This window comes from Ischnura elegans, chromosome 1 (assembly GCF_921293095.1).
Source record: "Ischnura elegans chromosome 1, ioIscEleg1.1, whole genome shotgun sequence".
Classification (NCBI taxonomy): domain Eukaryota; kingdom Metazoa; phylum Arthropoda; class Insecta; order Odonata; family Coenagrionidae; genus Ischnura; species Ischnura elegans.
Window position 1 is genome coordinate 48,092,864 of NC_060246.1, and position 19,650 is coordinate 48,112,513.

At 39.0% G+C, this 19,650-nt stretch overlaps 1 protein-coding gene across 3 annotated transcripts in view; it reads right to left on the reverse strand.

The window, feature by feature from the left end:
* LOC124159516 (discoidin domain-containing receptor 2-like) overlaps nucleotides 1-19,650 on the reverse strand; it is a 562,201-nt gene that overhangs the window by 442,483 nt on the left and 100,068 nt on the right. Inside the window, exon 1 of one of the 3 annotated variants that reach the window (XM_046535387.1) lies at nucleotides 7,753-7,821. The exons of the other annotated variants lie outside the window; for them this stretch is intronic. The gene's annotated coding sequence lies outside the window, so the exon portion shown is untranslated. Of the gene's footprint in view, nucleotides 1-7,752; nucleotides 7,822-19,650 lie in introns of those variants that run through there. 3 annotated transcript variants of the gene reach the window in all.

Consider the following 19,650-nt stretch of genomic DNA (forward strand, 5'->3'; position numbering starts at 1 on the left):
AATCCTCCTTGAAATGCCACCTTACTGGAAAGTATCTATACTTAAGTTGTTCTTGCATTGGCTGTTTTAGCTTGTAGAGAAATGATGGATGTAGAAAATGATGAATTTTTACTAGAAAAATATTGATACCGATTTTGAATAATATGGCGAGAAAATGCGAAAATGTCAGAGGGTGAAATTACAGCCCTTGAGGTCTGAAGGTGCAAACGCATGAATATGAGATAATTTAATATCCTCTTCCCAACGGTTTCCTCAGACATGCTTCACTGGTCGTATCGAGATACGCTAGTGAGTTCATGCTTCGTAATTTCACAATCAACAACATTAAACCGACTTCCACCGAGTTAGGTTATTCTAAACGAGGCTTAGGCTACCATTAGTCTTCGGTTCGTGTTTTCTAAAATGCGAGCACATCAGAAGATCACTGCAGACAGGTCATATTAGGCCAAAGCCACCTTTTTATTTCGCTCTCTCAGCCGCATGGGTGCCTTCCTATTCTCGACCACTCCCTTCCATGATCGTATACACCAGTCACCCCCAAAAGCCCGGCTCCAGTCACTCCGCCCTCCATTGGCAATTTATGAAATCATGATTTCATGGCGGAGGCAAAAATCCAATCAAACGGGGTTTGAGGGCGATATCGGAGCGAGGGCAAGAGTGGCGAATGATGAAAGGGGATAGGGTGGGCGTGGATGGGAAGGCAGGCGGTGGACTCCAGAGGGAAGATATGAAAAAGCGAGGGGCTAGCTGGAGAGGAGGTGTGCGGAAAATGAGGCGAGTTTGAGGAAAGAAATGGGTGTATGGGTCCAGGGGAAGCGGCGAGTGAAAGAGGAAAAATAGAACGGAACAGCGAGAGGGAAAGTAGCAAACGATGTCGACTTCATCGCGCGTTTAAATTCGCCTCAAGTTCCCATTTGAAGATAATAGCTAGAGAGAGTAAATAGTATCAAATTTTGTCGGTATTCAGGATATCTGGTTTCAAATCCTATTCAAATCCAATGTTTTTCCACTTAAAATTTTGCAGGCGGGTTTACAAATTATTGAGAATATTTAAGAATCATTGTCCTTTCACATACATAAAATCTCTCGACATAGATAATAAAAGCTGACACATGGTTAACAGTAACTTGATAAAAGCAGAAATAAAGATTTAGCTCGGTCAAATGGCGCTGCTTTCAATGTTCCGCTGTCGTATCATTTCTCGCATTCCTTTAAAATCTTAACCATTTTCAAGCTCCTCCCCCTTCCAGGCTAGAGCTTTTATAATTGAAAACCCGTAACAAAGGGTCATTGAAATACATATTCCCAGTTGAGTTTGACTAGCTGTAAAGAAAACATCCAATGTCACAATATACTTATTCCACGCTCACCTACATTATTGCCTGGAAGAGGGAAAAACTGCCCTTGAGGTATTCGAACCCGTGTTCTTTGGATGGGTAGATGAGATGTCACACTCCAGATATCACAAGTAACAATATTCTTCAATCAGAATTTCAGCCAGCTGGTTTGCAAACCTATGATTTTACGAAGAGTTTCTCTCCTTCAGCACACCGCTTACAGAGTGAGTATTTCATTTGCATTAAATCTTTGGCTTTGACGGCCCTAACGGCTGAACGGCTACCCTATGGGTATGGCTGGTGTGGCGCCAGTCCTTCACTAACAATTTCAAATAATCAATCAAGATCTTCCCCTTCTACTCTACATACTACTACTTCTACTAATACTACTAGTATAACCTTCTGCAATAGCTACTAACAATATCTTCATCACATCTTCATCTGCCAATCTTTCATTTATTTACCAATAAACCTCTCCGATCGCAATGTTATCTTTCTAAATTTTCTTGAGTACCCTTCGGTATGACCAGCGTTCAAAAGATCCATGCCTCCTATTCTCTTCTTTCATAGTTTCTCACCCATTCAGGGCAACGCCCCATGCTTACGTATCCTAGTAAAATCCTATTCCTCAAGCACAAACAGTTATTTTTTGCTGAAAAGGGGCTTTTGATCTTTGCAAAAAGCTTAATTTTCTTGCCTTACTCCATATTTTACGGTTGCTTCTCCCATCTTTCGCTATAATTTGAATTTTGAGTTCTTGTGCTTCCCGGAGAGATGAATGCATTAACATGCGACGTTTCCTTATTCACTGCAGTACCTGCGTTCTTTGCTCGAGCTAATTCTCATTGAACGTTATTAAGTTCTATTTCTCTTTATATGGTATTTCTTCCCCATAACATCCTCCATCATTCAAATCAACAAGCCAAGGAAAAAAGGGAGAAGGATGATTAAGATATGGAAGTAGAAGGAACACGAGGAAGAAAGAGGAGTAGAGGCTGATTTCAGTGTTTGACATCAGTGATACCGGCCGACTAGAGCAGATAGGTGTATCGGAGATAGATGGCCGGCGAGATATTGAACCACTAGAATGACAAGCACTCGCACGAATGAGATGAGATATAGGCAGGAGAACTTCGAATATCCGAGACGCCTAATATGATCGGAAACGCTCAGCTAGCTGAGTGAATTCGACGGAGACGTTTGAAAGGACAATGTGCTCATAAGCCTCTATTATGCAGGTACTTACTCTTCATTTGTCCTGAATAAAGGAACAGAAAAGTCCAGTGCTTTCATATATAATACTACCCAGATTAAGAACGCATTTTTTATTTAAGGCACAGCATATAAGAAAAAAGGGAAGCATGCACACAATACTTAACCTATCCGCAACAGTGGGACTCACACAGGTAAATGGAATAAAAATACAATGAGAGAAGAATGCTTGATTTCATTTCATTAGACGACCATATTAACTGAGGACACGTTTGCAATTATTGAAACATTATGTATTCGTTGCGCAAAGTTTTCAATGAAATTCCAATTTTTTGCTGTTGAAGGTTGTTTACTTGCAATACTCACTGAATACGTTCCTCAGTCCAATTAAAATACGACTCAAATATTTTATTCAGCAGCAATTGCTATAAACCTCTATCTTCAATTTTGTACGCCGTCATTTTCACCGGTACAATCAATAATTGGAGGCATTTCCTAATATTAAAAATATTTTTTTAATACATTCCAAAAATATTTCATCAAACCCTTCCATATTCACAGCACAAAAGTGAAATCAATCCTTGGTATTGGCATTGTAGGAAATTCCCACGGTTGATTAGATGTTGGAACCGCCCGAAATAAAAAAACGCTAAATGCAATATAGTAATTTTTTTCAACTTTAAAATCATGTTTCATATATCTCATGACTCTTTTTTATGACGGACATCAGGTACAGGAGACAGACATGACGGAGACGAGATTTGACGGAATTTTACATCAGACTTTAAGTGAAGATTTTCGATTTCAATTCTTAATTACCATGAATACACGCATCAAATTCTATGGTACACATTTACGACCATAACAATACAAATCCGAATAAAAATTTAGATTATGTAACGAAACCACTTTTTGAGTCAAGACGGTAACTTTTAAGAAAATATTTTCCCTCTCGCGCGCCACATTACTTCCGAATCCCTATCACTATCGTCACATTGGGATTCAAATCACAGCAAAGAGTTTCCGTTTAAAGCAATCCATACGGCCGGAGAACCTGTTTTATTTTTCCAAAATGTGAGCGCAGGACCTTTTGTTATTCAAATCGCACCGCGCGCACGCGATACAGGCCTCGATTGCTCAAACCATGAATGGCAAAGCGAGCCTTGCGGCCGTGGCTACGGAAGGAGACATCCGTGGAATAGAAAAAAAACAGAAGAATGATCAATTCCCATCAGGTGCACTGCGAAACCAATGCGACGCAAATGAAGTATTATCCAGACCTCCCCAACCGTTTCCCCGTACCCCCCTTTCTTCTCTTTATTTCCGCGCTCGTATCGCACCGCAAGGAGTAAATAGAAATACAAAAACAGGAAAACAATGCGCCCTCATCATGTGACCACGGAATGCATGAATGAGAGTGAGGCGGTGGGCTTAGGAGAGGGGTGGCACGTCGAGCCCTTCTCGAGGTCTGGCCAGAAATTGAAGCGGATACATGTTTAAATCGCAGACGTGCACAGTGAAAGAATCGAGTTAGGATGAGAAGGAAAAGAGAGCCACGGAGGTAAAATATGCGAGTGACGAAAAAGGTGTGGGTGATGTGAAGAAAGACCTCTCCATCGGTGAGTGTTAGTCCAGTATCATAGACAGAGTTTGTCAGATACAGCACCCGTGCCCCGAGGCAAAATTGGTTTCGATAAGTCTTGCTCGGAACTAATATTTATTATCAATATTTCCAATAGATGAATTTGTTTCGATATGGTCTTGATACCGATTTAGATATGATTGTTTATAATTACATAAAAACTATGAATTTAATTTCGTTATTTTTATTAAAAGCTGTTTTTAAATACATTAACTCCCTCTCAGATGTTCAAGATGCAAAAATGATATCAATTAATCATAATTGTACGCTCCGTATTCTTACACTAATATGATCACTTCACTGTACCTACTTCTTTTAATTAGGAGACATTTATGAACATTGTACATGTACATCATCCGTGGCGCCTATCTTCCTTTCCACTTGCCCTTCAACGATACTTTTCACCAGGCCATCGTGTATCATGATGTGGTCAATGAAATTGTCCCGTCTTCAACGAAAGGTTTTCCCTATTTTCTTAGTTATTTTGCTTAATTTACGCAATCTACCCATTTTATCTCAATAATTTTCTGTGACCCCATATTTGGAAATCTTCCAACCTTAGTTTCTCCGTTGCTGTTAATGTCCATTCTTCTCTACTATAAAGATGCATTCTTTTGATGTAGGTTATAGTAAATTGCTTTATAACTTATAAGCGCTTATACTTTCAGCTGCAAAAAAATCTCTTTGAGGACTCTCCTCTTCACTTGGGGTATTCTAATAACTATTTCCTTCCTGCTTCTTTCATCGTTGGTCACCCGGCTATCCCAGCAACAGAACTACTTCACCACTTAAAGGTTATGGTTTCTTAGTTTCACATTGGTCTTCGAATCTTCTCGTCTAGTACAGATTAATTGCAATATTTACATTGATTTTCTGCTCATATCTATTATTTATGTTTTATTTAGTAAATATAATTTTCTTCCGATCTCTCACTGCCTCTGCTGTGACTTCTGCGTCATCGCAAAATTGCATTATGATTATTTATTACCGTGAATTTTTACTCCTGAAGCTATCTCTTTCATTTCTTTGACGCCTATCTCAATGATCAAATTAAAAAATTAGGGAAACTTATTTGACGCGACAGTGACTGTATAATAATTTCAATAAAAATTCTTTAATTTCGGACAATATGTTTTCGCTATATAGTATCTGAGTAAAAGTTATTTTCCTAATAGCTCAAAAAGAAACTGACCCTTACACTTAGAGTCAGCACAAGCGACGCTGTCACCACAGATAAAATATCCGTATTTCACCATGGCGACGATGAGACTACAACGAAGGTTTCCGCAAAAAGAAGAGGAAACAAAACAGAAAAATGGTGGAGAGAGGGGATAGATGCTTCGGCCACATGTGCGGGAGCCGTTGTTTGCACATAGAGTTGGCATTCGGAGAGGGATAGAGGGGAAGGGGTAGACGAGGGTGGAAGTCACTTGCGGGAGAAAAGGGGGTTGGAGGACACTTCGTTTTCCCATCGGGCCATTCGTTCCCACCCGCAACCTCCCCCAACACGCAACCCCCACCACAACCCAGTCCATTTGGCTGCCATCCCCACACCCCTTCCACCACCAACCCTCCCGATCACACACTCACTCACACACACTCACGCGTCCCCTTTCCCTGGTAATTGAAGCAATCTCCTTTGTTTCGCCGTTCCTCGTGGAAATAAATAACAGGGCGAGAGGTGGGGACCGAACCGCTCACAGGAAACACACAAAAACACACGTCGAGGGATCCTCTTCTTTTTATTTGTCATTCTCCGCTCCTCACTCTTTGCTCCCTTTTGACACCTTCTCATTCCTCTCACTTTCTCCCGCACATTTTTCCTTCATTTCCCTCGTTCCAGCTCATCAACACATTCCACCATCTCCATGCATTAACAGTAACTTCCCTTTGATTCCTATGAAACGTATTGTAAGTTGCACTATGAGCGAAGAGAAAATATCGGAATATGCGCTTCATTAACACTCAAGATTATGCACAGGAAAACCTAGGATAATTTATCAAGAGAAACGATATAAATCCTACAAATACATAATTATAGGTAAAGTTAATGTTTAACTTTATATTTAATTACGAATTATTTATTTATGAAGGTGTGATCAAGAACGTGGTCTGACAGCAGAGCACCAAAGTGAAGAGTTAGGAGTAGCTTCAATCTACAAAATCTTGATTTGACTACTAATTTAAGTCCTTTAATTTTCCCTTCAAAAATATAGCTTTCACAGGCTACTTATTCGTCATACCCACATTTCCCCTCTCTTGGATTCTCCAATACTAACCCCAGAATTTAATTTATCCTTCTTTAACCCCACTTCGGCTCTCATAATACTTTTATCGAAAGCGTTAATTCCGATCGATTTCCGCATCGACTTCCTATTTTTTCACCCGGACTAGAATCTCTGCAAACGGGAAAGGCCGTTATTAAATCGGTGACCCGGTCGTCGCAATTACAATCGAAATAGATTTCAACTACCTCTCATTTCTATGCATAGGAGTACGGTGCGTATCAACCGAACGGTACTGTAATAGCCAGCGCTGGGATAGGGGCCGGCATCTTCTTCACGAGAGCGATAACGAGAACAGATAAATGGACATTCCAAAGGACAATACATAGCTCTGACATGGGAAGTCAGAGAAATGAAAATTTTGAGTTATATGCTTTGTAATGATAAGATCCGGCAATATTAACAAATTAAGTAAAATTAAAAAACTTACCATTTGATGCACATAATCAAATTCACTATATAGTTTGACATTTCGCTCGCGAGATACAACTGAATTCAAATCCAATGCTTACATGCACCTTTATACAATCGCTATTACAATTTAAATATTAATAATGAATTTACTCCGATTATGAGGGTGAAAAATCTAAGATGATATTGAATATCAATAAACAAAAATCAAAATTTCTGAATAAAAATTTGATGATGACTGATTTGGCAATAAATTATAAAACAACTATTCAAATTTTGCAGAAAGAGAACAATATTACTAAATACTAGGGATCAGTTATTAATTTTCATGAAACTTTCTCGGAAGATAAGTTATAAATGTTACTTCAATCACAGAAAGAAAGAGGCATAATAAGAACGAAGGTGCAGCACGAGTTAATTCCTAGTAATGAAAAAATCTAGTAAACAGTTCAGAAAATATGGGAATGTTAAGACCATTGACATTGGCGAGAGGTTTCTTTAATATATATTTATAAGTACTCTACACATTGACAGCGAATGCTTCTAAAGCGTATTTGCAAGAGAGAAGAATCTGAAATTACAAAAATGAGAAAACTGTGAGTTCAGTTTATAATATGATCAATTACAACCCCCACAAGCTTAATAGCATTTTCATCTCAAGATATCGTGAAAATATTAAGATAATTCAAACTTAATTTTAAAGATTGAAGGTTAAACAATCGGCGCAAGCAATTCAAGTAAACCTCTCCGACACAAAAATTATCGAGGGGAAAGTGAGTTATAAAATGCGTTCACATTAGCACTTTGTTCCCTGATTGTTAAGTGAAAATTGAAAAGCATTCGTGCGAGTGGAATCTCAGCTTACCAGTTTGATCCGCTGACTTACGCGCGGTCCTCCCGATCCCTCCGACTGCAGACGAATAAATCGCCCGGCTACTGCTGATACTTCTGTCTGCCTCGTAAAGGCCCTCGAGGGCGCGAGTTGGGAGAGAAGTCTCACAGAGACGCCAATGCGACTGGACCGAGGGAGGCAGATTAAATGAGAACAAGTCGCAATGAAAGGGGGAAAGGCCACTCGCACTCACATTGGTACTCTGGACAAAAGTATTCCATTAAAAATGAAATAGCTCGTGTACAGGGACGGGCGGACGTATTAGTGGCTAGAGTACCTTTAATAAACGCCACTCTTCAGTTTAATTGTTTAAGACGGCTGGCAAAGAGCTTATTGAAGTACACTCCCCTAAATGGTAATCAAGCGACGAATTCACCACCCGCTGGCGCTTAAAAAGTCTCCTTCCTCCTCAGTCTGCGAAATTGAACGGTGACGGCTGGGCTTAATGCGGATAGTCGTCTCTTTAAAGACAGGTCATCTTAATATGTTTCACAATTTCGACCGGCTCGTTTTCTATTTTGGTTCTCAATATATATACGATAAAAAAACAAAGATAGCTGGGAAAGCTGCGATTAGCTTTTCACGTTGATAAAGATGCTTTAGAATATTTAGCTCGAAATTCGTGGAATGGTTTTAAGGAACGCTTTCATTTGAAAAAAAATGAGCATGAACATGCGCGATAAAAGTAGAGTTCCATATAAAATCTACGTCATGATACACTACAACACGGTGAGGATAGAGTTTAGAGATTTAATTGTTGAATTTAATGTAATGTAATGAATGTCTAAATTCATTAAAATGTTTATTTTGTTTTTGAAAACATTAAATTCATTAATCATCTTTTTTAGCATATTTTTATGGAACAAGTAACAGATAAATTTACAAACCCATTTGTATTATCGTAAACTTTTGAATGTCAAAGAAAATGTTTCATCTGCCAACAGCTGAAATGAATAAATATGCTCATTCCGCGTAAAATGTTGGACCGCATACTATATTCAAATGCAATAATTGACTCAGTGAGTTATAGCAGCAAGTTATGGTTTTCGAGGAGCTCATTAAAAATTAATTTCAAATGATACTAAGCTACTCAGGTTAATCCGTATTAAATAGTGTCATGTAATTTCATTCATAAGAACAGCAGTATAATGGAATAATAATTATGCCCAGCCGTTTCGAACATTTCAATTTACCTGTGCTGAAAAATGACGCAGCTAATTTGAATGAAATTACTCCCGCAAGCTTGTTATTCTGGTGCGCTTAAAAGCTGCACTTATTATGAATAAAATTTTCTATTGCTGTTACAGATTTATGGGTCCAAATATACGTGAATATATTAGAGTAAATTAAGTATTTATTACAAGACTATTTCATCCAGTATTTTTTTCTTTTTTTTTTTTTGAATCACAAAATAATGTTCCGTGAAATTTATAAAGCTAAATAAATATCGATATTTTTTTCTGTTTGCAGTAATATTTTCAAAATTAAATCGGTCCCATTATTTGACTAAAACATGGATTAACTATGGTAGGCAATTAATACATGGAAAATGAAAGAACATATTCGAATATTTTTGTGCCTCATTGAGTAGATAAATTCACATTCCCAAAAGAGTTAAATATAATTATCCCATATTCCAAACCTACTAGTTATTAATGTAATAGATGAAAAATATTACCTAAAAGCCAGCAATAAAGGATGGAAACACCACAACCTGATGCCATGCCATTTGCAACCCGCTGAAATCCTTTTCGAGAAACTAGTAATAGGATCTAGTCTTCTAAACTCACAAACACATCCTCTCCCTTGAACATCCTGTAATTTTTGACAAAGGTGGATGGAAGGTCTTAGCGTATAAAAGAAGAACGATTCATGAACATTTAGCTGCAAAAAGGAATAGGTTTACTTAGTTTTTCACAAAAAAATTTATTGCTAGATGTTTATAATTAATTTCGATTAAAAATATCGTATATAACAGCTTATACCAACTCCTAATGGTGAAACGGAAAAATCAAAAGGCACACTTTTTAACTTTGTCGCAATAAAAAATGAAAAAAATGCCCCATGAAAATGCCTCTCAATAGCAGCAGGGTGACCCTAAACTCAGCGATGAAAAATTCAGCGTAACCCTAACGCGGAGGTTTTCCGTCAATGAGTTATGCATGATTAGGCACGGGAAAGTTTTGACAACACGCTATCGATTTGGCACGCCCACGCAGTACCGTAACAGGACTCAGCATCCATGAAATTCGGTTGGAAGGGTAAATAAAGCAGAAACTTGACAGGGGGCCAGGGAGGAATCCTGATGACGCAGCTAATCAACACTGAGAGGAACGTGATATAAAATTCGCTTACACACCTCCGAAGCACATTTTCGGTATGGCAAAAGGGGGAAAAAACGGAAAGGCACTTTTTTTACGGGTCAATTTAATTTCCCCGGTAGGTAAAGGGAAAATTTATAAGCGAGGTATTTCTTTTATCAAAAGATGAGCAAAGCTTTCCAAAAATGAACTGAAATGAAAATTGTATGCTTACATAAATAATCTTCATTGCATTCCCATGGCAGTAGAATCGCGAACCTTGTTTATCCACCGATGATGAAGGTAGAAAATTTCTCAAATAGATATGAAATTTGGACTATCTTAATATCCTTTTTCTTGACGCTAATTTACTTTCGCTACTTTACGCAGTATTACGTAAGTATTCAGGCTCTAACGAAAAATTTTATGATAAGTCTAAGTTGAATATAGAAGAGTATTATATCTATCGCAAGTAGAAGTGGAGCTAAAAGAACACTTTAGCATAATAAATTCTACCAAGCATCTATGTGGATCGTTTGCTATAATAGTCGTTGAATTCATTCATTTGGACTCATAACTATGCAGCAATAATAATTCGAGACTTCACACGATAGGAACATACGTAAAAATATCCATAGAAAAGGGTCAAACAACTGGCTATCTAAATAGCCACCATTTGTTTACTGATCACAGCATATTTTTGAGACTTCAGAGGATATTACTAAAGAGATATAAAAACAAATTTCGCTGGGAAGAATGGGAATTAAGTTCGATAAACTTTAAGCTAACGTTCAGGATAAGAAAGGGAAAAAAAGAAACGTAGACGGAGTATATCCAAAGGAGCCGTACAAGGAGACTTCTGAGGACTCGGCGATAAAATATTCATAGCCATCATCACGTCTCCTCAATAGAGTACACTTTCGCACACTGTAGTCCCGTAGCGAGAGCAATCCAGCCCCGGCGGATCCGCGTACAGCCCCCCACCAAAGAATCCACCCCATTCCTGTGATATGGCCTCCGCAGAATGTTAACCCCTCGACCACCCTCTATAAAGGAAGAAAGGGAGCCCCACCCTTTATATAACCTTATTTTATATACGCTTCAAACTCATACCCCTTCCTAGAGCCTCTCCTCTTTAAGACTGGGCCTCCCCCTACCCACGATGCAAGGGCTGCATTCTATCCTCATTCTTCGTCAGGACAAGGTGGTTGGAAGCACTTCCTTTCGTCAAAGTCTTTCTTCAGATCTTGGCGGGGAGAGAGAACGGATCTGCTCCTTCAGATAACAAACTAAAACAACAAGCATTTGATTCAGTACACCACGTAAAAATGTTTATACAGCATTATTATGTTTTCATTGGTAAATATTCAGGGATGTCGCATCACTAGATTTAAATAAGACCTAATACACTAGCTCGACCATTGCATCCAAATCCTTGCATGAAGGCTTAAATTTAATTTCATTTTAGGTATCTACCTACCGTGAAAAAGGCTAAAATATGCACTCCATAAATTATCGTTTCCACTGAAGTTCTATCATGGAGAGGTAATCAAGGGAAATTGGGACAGAAAGTAAGGCATATGTACTAATTATACGTATCTATAGCAGCCGTGTGAAAACTGAGGGTACGAAAATGGAAATACAGAGACATCTTTGGCATTCACTGATACCACTTCAGGAGTATACGAGAATTCAGAATTAATAAATATCCAGGGGGAAGCCATTAGACTGAAACTGAATAAGTCATCAGCCCGTGGGATAGGAATGCCTTTTAAATAGTTGCCAAAGAATTGAAAAAATATGCATTTCACCACCTTTAAGTATGCTCGTCTCCTACCAAAAGCCAATCTTTATTCGCGCCTCCAATCCTCTCCCCCCAGTCATTCACCCGCCTCCCCCAGAGCCGAACCAACCTCCCACAACACTCTGCCTTACACCTGCCCATCCTTCAGGTAAGGAGGTGCAAACGGCCCCTCACTTCAAATGACGCCGCTTCACATGACTCGAGTGCTTTCAACCTTTAACCCTTCCTCTCCCATCGTCTTCCCCGCGCTCTCCCCGCCGACGGCGTCGGAAGAGGAAGAAGGTGCTCCGGCCCGGTGCGTCTTCGCGGAGTCGAAAAAAGGAGAAGGAAGGCTAAGGCATAGAGAGAGGATGGAAAAATAGACGAAAATATGGGCACTGGGGCGCGAAAATAAGAGAGGTCGGGGAGGGAGAAATGGGAGCATACAAATGGTCCCAGATTGGAAATCTCGGAGGGATAAAAGAGAAAGGACGCACGAGTAGAGCAGAGGCCCGCCAGGAGAGGGAGCATTACGACGGGAAATACACGGAGAGACTTAGATAGGAGCAAAGAGAGAGAGAGGTTTGCTCTCCGTGCATCGTTCTCGTTGAGCATCCAGTCGTAAGGGAGCACCTCGCGCACCAGCCGGGGAAATAAAAATAACCATCCGGCGTTAATGTACTGGCGAACGTTTTCTTATTTTTTTGCAAAGCGTAGAGTTTTGATGACTTCCTGCGGAGCAATCGGAGTGAAACGCGTTCTGTTCGATGTCTTTAAGTCAGCGTAAATCGTAGTCGAGGTTCAGCTTCAGTGCTAGCCATGAGGTTGAGCTCTCCATAGACGACGTGCAAACGAGGGCATACGGTAGTCTAGAATGACGGCATTGCTATCTAATGCATCACGACACTTCATGCATTTCAATGCATTACGATAAAATGCTCTTTTTTTTAACCATATACGAGAAATATTTGTAAAAATTTCAGAACACTTATTACATTATTTACATGTAATACCTTTTAATGTATTCATCCGATTTTCTTCAAATGATTGAAGAATGACATAAATAAACGCATATATATATAAAATATATTACGGTGTTGCGGTTGTTACAATACAATATAACATAAGTTTCTAATTTCGTAATCCAAGATCGTGACATTATGGGTTGAAAAACGTGAAAAACTATGAGCTGAAATTTGTTTAGAAAAATGATAGTGCGTTTAAACATTTTTAAATTTTTATTTCATTGTACAAAAAATCAATTCCATTAAACTCGTTGTAATCTGAAAATAATTTAACTGAGCTGAAAAATCTCGAACTGAGTGGTGCTAACAATTGCGAATCCTTTTTACATAATATAATTTACATGATGAATAATGGGTGCCACGAGAATATTTAATATGCAAGATGCTCGATCGTGAATCAAGAGACACACAAATAATACATGTGTACCCCTATTTTAAGTCCAACAAACAGCTCTCAGTGAGAAGTTGAATAAAAAGTGAAAACTTTACAATCGTGTATTAATACTGCAACGTCACTCGATGCAATGGATGACAATAAGTCATATGTCACTAAAAGAAGACTAGAAGTTCTGGAAAACAGAGGAGAAGGTTGAGCGAATAGCACTCAAGATTCCTTATCTCCTCTAAGAGAATATATCACCATCACAAGGCATCGATCAGTTTGGATAGACTGAAACGTCATCCTCCACTAAAGAGGAATGGCTTGATGATGAAGAAGTGTTGAACATACCAGCTCGAAAGGAAGAGAAGTTGAGCTCACATGAATGAAGCGTGGGAAAGAGAAAGAAGCATGTATTATTTTCTCCTTTAGTATAGACGGGTGAGGAAAAGAAGTGGAAAGCAAGGGGGGAAGGAGTCTCTTTGTTGACGATGACGGGATAGAGGACACTGGAGAAGGAAGGCAGGCGGAGGGAATGTTGTGTGGAGACTCACCGCCTCCGCACTTTTGTGAAAACTTCCCGCGGAAAAGAGTCGGAAGAGATTATGTGAGTGAAGATGATTATAACTTGCCATCATCAGGGGCCGCTTTTATTCGGAGCCCTTGTTCTCTTCCCACGTCCCTCCTCGTCACTTCAAAGTGACTGGCCGCCCCAACGCTGGGTCCTATACAGCCCATCGTTCTGGTTGCCAGTGTCTTACGCGTAGCAATCCTTCGAAGCTTGACAAAATTTCTCCACCTCCTATCATTCCACTCTCCCATTTCATCGTCCGTTGCAGTATTTCGGCACTCCCTGAACACCGCATTTCACCCTATATTCCCCTCCTCTCGAACATGGTCTGATGGCGTAACTCAAAGAAGCGACCAAGAGATTTACACACTGAAAATATTTTCAATGGAATTTTCTCAAAACCCATTTTTTCACAAACCGAATAAAATTGGGCAAGCTTTTAGCTTCGATTTTTTCTACGCTATAACATCAAGCTTATACCTCTAAAAGAGGAACTTTGGCCTTATTTCTACATTGTGTGCAAAATATGTGGACTTCAAACTCTGAATTCAATGAATAAAATAAATTTTAAAAACGTAAATATTCATGCACGCTTCCTCAATTCAAGCAACTACGGCTGGACGTCCCATTTGAAGAACGAAAGATTTCGATTAGAAAACCTAAACAGGAATCCAACATCATCACCACCACCATTGCAAGGATTTCAACCCGGACCTTCAGGATTTGGAACCGACGTTGAGGAGAACACATCAACATGGTCCCTCAATTCACAACTATCCCTAAAACATTCCTACACTCCTCTCACAAGCAGGCCTCTTCCTCTCTCTATGGGAAAATCTTCGATGTTTACAGGCGGGATAAAACGCAGTCGAGAATGGTGGAGGCATGGGAGGTTGAGGATGAGGAGGACGAGGCTTGACGCTAGGGCTGAAGAGGGGTAGGGGTAAATTGAGAGGTTGGGGGATGGTACAATGGTTTTAAGGGGGATGAAAGGGAGAAAGACCTGGAGGGAGGTTGTACGCGTGAGAGTGGGAGGAATACGATGAGAGAGAGAGAGAGGAAGAGAGGTGGGGTGGAGTGGGAGGTACAATGAGAGGGTGGAGGGGGAAAGCGCGCGTCTCCAGGAAACGGTTGGATGAAAGGAAAGAGAAAATGAGTGAGGGTTTTAATTCGAGAGGGAAATGCTGAAAGCATGGAAATAATAAACAAGCGCTCTCGAGGGAAGAGAAGCGGCCGGGAGAGAGGAGAAAGAGAGATGAGATTGGAAAGAGGGAGGGAGGAAGAAGAGAGAGATGAGGGGATGTGGAAGAATGGTGACACCAAATTTAAATCCGCTCTCGCTTCCTCCGCTCTTTCCATCTCACCGCTCTTCCTCCTCTCTCTCCATCTCTCTCTCTCTCTCTCGCCTCGGCCCTGTTCTTCATTTCCCGCTTTTTTTTGCACCATCCCTTTCACGCCGTGATTGAATCCATTTTCCACTTTAAGTGCGGAAATACGATAATTAATAAAGTAAAATCTCGCATAATGTAGCTCCTTGCGCAAAAGTGTGGCCAATGAACCGCTTATCTCGTCTGAGAATGTGTAAATAACACAGTTTATTTAAAAAATATTTGGCACAGAATCTGATACGTTTATTAAATACATTTATTGAGCATAAAAATATTGGAGAAAAACATAGACTATGATATCAATGACCCAATAGATAACTGTACAACAGTAAATTATACAATTTCACCTAATGATAACGATAACGCAGGCCTGTGAGCCATATCATTTTTCAGTAAGTAGTGATATGAAGCACAGTAAAAAGGAACAAGTATAAATAACAAAACAACCCATTACTCATTGAAAAAGGGAAGAATAATCATTCATCATTATTCTTAATGGATGGAGAATAAGTTATTTCTCAATTCAATGGCAAAATGGCGTATAATCAAATGTAGTTCCTATGTACCTGCGCAGACTAAACTTTCACTCAGGTATGTCATATTGCCATATCAAAGGCGCTTAATGACCTGGATTTAGCAAAATGCAATATTCATTATGGGTTTGAAACGAATACTGAGTATTCCCAATAAATTATTGTACTCCTGAAGTTCTGAAGAATTATCTCTCAAAATCATTCGTCCCACGGCACATACGTAATTAATTGAAGACTATTTTAATGAAAAATAACAAAATAATTTAATACACTCCCCTTGTACAGTTTAAAAAGAAATAAATGCCTGTATTTCATCAGCGTCTTGATGACTTTAACACTTGAGGTTCATATCGCCTTGGACATGTTAAATAGACCATTAGAGTTCAAGTGCCTTAAAAAGGTACACAGCGCATACACCAAGTGTATATATAATTGGTATTCATTGAAATCAAGTTTCACCACCTCTAGCAAGCCAAGCTTCTAAAATGCAACGAACCCTTTTTCCCAGGTGGGAAAATGTATTTCGGGAACACACCATTTAAGCATGCACAATAAACACAGGGGGCACGATGGTGGTAATTAATGATTCCGATAAGAGAATGGGCTATATATTCAATTTTTATGGAATTAGCATTTTTGTGGACGTTTTTACTCGCTATTTGCTACCTCGCCCTACCTTTTTGCATCCCTTAACTGCATTCTGCCCTGATTTGGTAGAAATATAGCCGTAATGTGTTTACCTTCACCGTTTGAAAATTATTTTCACGACACCCAAGCGAATCTTCAGTCAGCAGATTACACCCATCATAAAGTTTACACACAAATACTGGCGTGAACAGTAATTGATTTTCCGTCCTAGAGCACATCAAAGGCTAATATGCAGATCGAATCAGATTACTGCTCTTTTTTCGATGGATAAAAAAAAATCCCTCACTCATATTATTAATATACTTACCAACAAAGGAACATAATTATTATGTATTGGTTTCTTTTTACAAAATATTAAATATTTTTGTCCTACATTTTTCCGCTAAATGTTATTCTTACTTTCCAATCCAAAGAATTATCTTTCCCCTTTGCTGCTCACCAACCTACAATTTAGTTACAAGAGCTGATCCACAGTTACATTTCCACAGGGTAAATGAGAACCATTAGAATGTCAAACCTTTCAAAATACACTAAATCAAACTGTCTTGCATGGTAATAGTTCATTATCTATTCTGAGCAAATGAGTGAGCATTTCTCCCTGCGTGGGAAGCTTTAAAATTGCAGTCATGAGCTCACTATGATGAGAAAAAAGTAATGATAACTTGGTTCCTTTCAGAAACATAAAAAGTAAAATACGATCATATTGATAAAAGCACTTCTTTGAATTTTCCGCACAAATAAATCCCTCCTAAGAGTCTATTCTGCTCAAGCATTCTTCAGTCAAGCGTAATCCATGTTTAATGCCCCGCTGTACACGGCCCTCTAGCAAGAAGTCAAGTGAGAATCGCTCATGACTTCGCGTAAAAGCGCCTTGCCCTTCACTTAATGCGGCGTTCACATTGAATATCTCTGTCGTTGGAATTTCACCCGCACTAGGCATCATCAACTACAACATGCTGGAAGATGCATTAAATATTAAATGAGAAATCAGACTGAGTAAAAGACTGATTCCGTAATTTATACTTCGACTCCGTCTTATTTTCACCCTGAATTCCCAAATAACATCCGTAACCTACGTGGAAAAAGCTACATACACTCTTTTAAAGTTGAAAAATATCGTTATCAAACCGTGAAAGAATAAAAGTATGAAGACATTAAAGATCTTATTAATATTTAAATAGCTAGATCGAAGATAAGATACAAGCCTTTTCATTTGATAAGCTGCAGTTCATGCTTTAAATGATATGTACAAAGATTTTAAAAATAGCATATAGGAGCGGGGCATGCACTTCTGACCATGTTGTGAAGTTTCAGTATATCCAAACTTTTTATCGAAATGACGCTAGTTTTTGTAGTCTACTCAGGGGATATATTCTACGTTCTATAACGAAATTCGTATTTGGCTTTTAAATGTTACACTCCATCACAAAAAAGCAAGAAAGAAAAGAAAGCAAGATCGAGAGAAAGCCGTATTATTCAAAAACATGCCAACATGTCTTGCTGAAAAACTCATTAATCAAGAATGCACACACTCAGAAATTGCTCATTGGGCTACTCCGCAACTTCCTGCACGATGTTTTTTTCTTAAAAATATAAAATTGGGAGATTTTCAGGCTCCATAGCTCCACCCAGATGAAAGAGTGACAAGTTTTGAAAGGTGTTATAAACGATTGTGAGGAACTCGAGAGTTTCTAATGATAGAGTCGGTTCAGTTGAAGTAATCCTTCCCTAATACTATGTATACTTGTTCCGAGGCTACGAGCAGGAAGATGAGTGGTTATTTTGAAGGGAGAGGAGTTGGTTTAAGGAGTTGTCCATGCCCCCCCTCTTCTTCTTCGTACTTCCTCTCCTCTCACATATAATCCCTCCCTCCTCGGAGTATGCTGAGTGGGCCCCGCGGGGACTCCACTACACACTCCGGTCGAATGCTTAGTCGACGAGCCCTCACCACCACCGCTTACCCCTACCACACCACCCTGGACCCTCATCTGAACGCCCCACCCATCCTCCCTCCAGAAACTACCCCTTAGACATTCGAGCTCATACTTGCGCTAGGCAAGACCTCCTGCTAAGGAAGGGTCCGAGATCCCAAACGACCACCTAAGGCCCTCTTTCCTGAGCGGAATGAGATGGAAGGAGTTGGCGCCAGGAGTGGCCTGAAGTGTGGAAGAAAGCACAGAGAGAAATCAGCAGTGAAATCTGCGGCGGAGAGCCCAGAGAGCACCAAAGCACCATGCGATGGGATTCAATGATTGAATTGATTGAATTCATGGAAATATTAGGCACACTGCAGGAAAAAAATTTTAGATTCCGTAGATAAAATTGCGATATGAGGCGACATATACGAGTAAATTCGTTCATTCAGTTTCATCTTTCTATAATTGTATAAAAATAATTGTATTAATACTTGATAATTGCGAAATACAAGTCGGAAAATATTGAGGCTAAGAGTTAATTCGAGTAAAACACAAAGTTGGGAGCGTTTTGTTACCATGTCAGATTTTAATAAGTTACCAGTCTGAAATAAACACCTATTAATAGGCGATAAATAATTAATTAACTCCTCTTGACAAAAAAGACGCGTAGGCATCAATTCCAGGCAAAACAACACACTCGCTTTCCGTTTTATTATGATAAAATTAGAAAACAATGTCCCAACTGTATCTCAAATCTAGATTTTCAGCTATCTTCCTCTGATGTGGCTATGCATAATCCTCTTCAAGTCAAATAAAATTATTTCTGCTTTTATCACCATCTCATGCAAATCAGAGACTTATCGCTTAGCGGAAAATGAAGAACAACATGCCCAATAAATGCCTCTGCGTATCATAATATTTACAACAATTTAAAACTGCTGTGAGGTGCAAACAATTCTTCAAAATATCCTATCAAAAATTATCTCGTTATAATTTTTCCTACTCTATTACTCTTTGTTATGCAATATACGTTACATATATTTCATTACAATGAGTAATACGTTACGTATATTAAAAATACTTTTATGAGATGAAAAATCACTACTCTCACTTTAGTAATTCTGACAGGATACCATTGCATTGGTACTGAAATTAAATCAAGATTGGTAAAAATTTCCTAGTGAAAAAAATGATTTTTTATTATCTCTATCACCCAAAAAAGTCACAAAAAGGAAAATAGTCCTATTATGAAAGTGAAGTGCTCTCTGATAGTGTGCATACAATATTATGATTAAGAAAATTCAAGCAAAATATCATTTATGGTCATC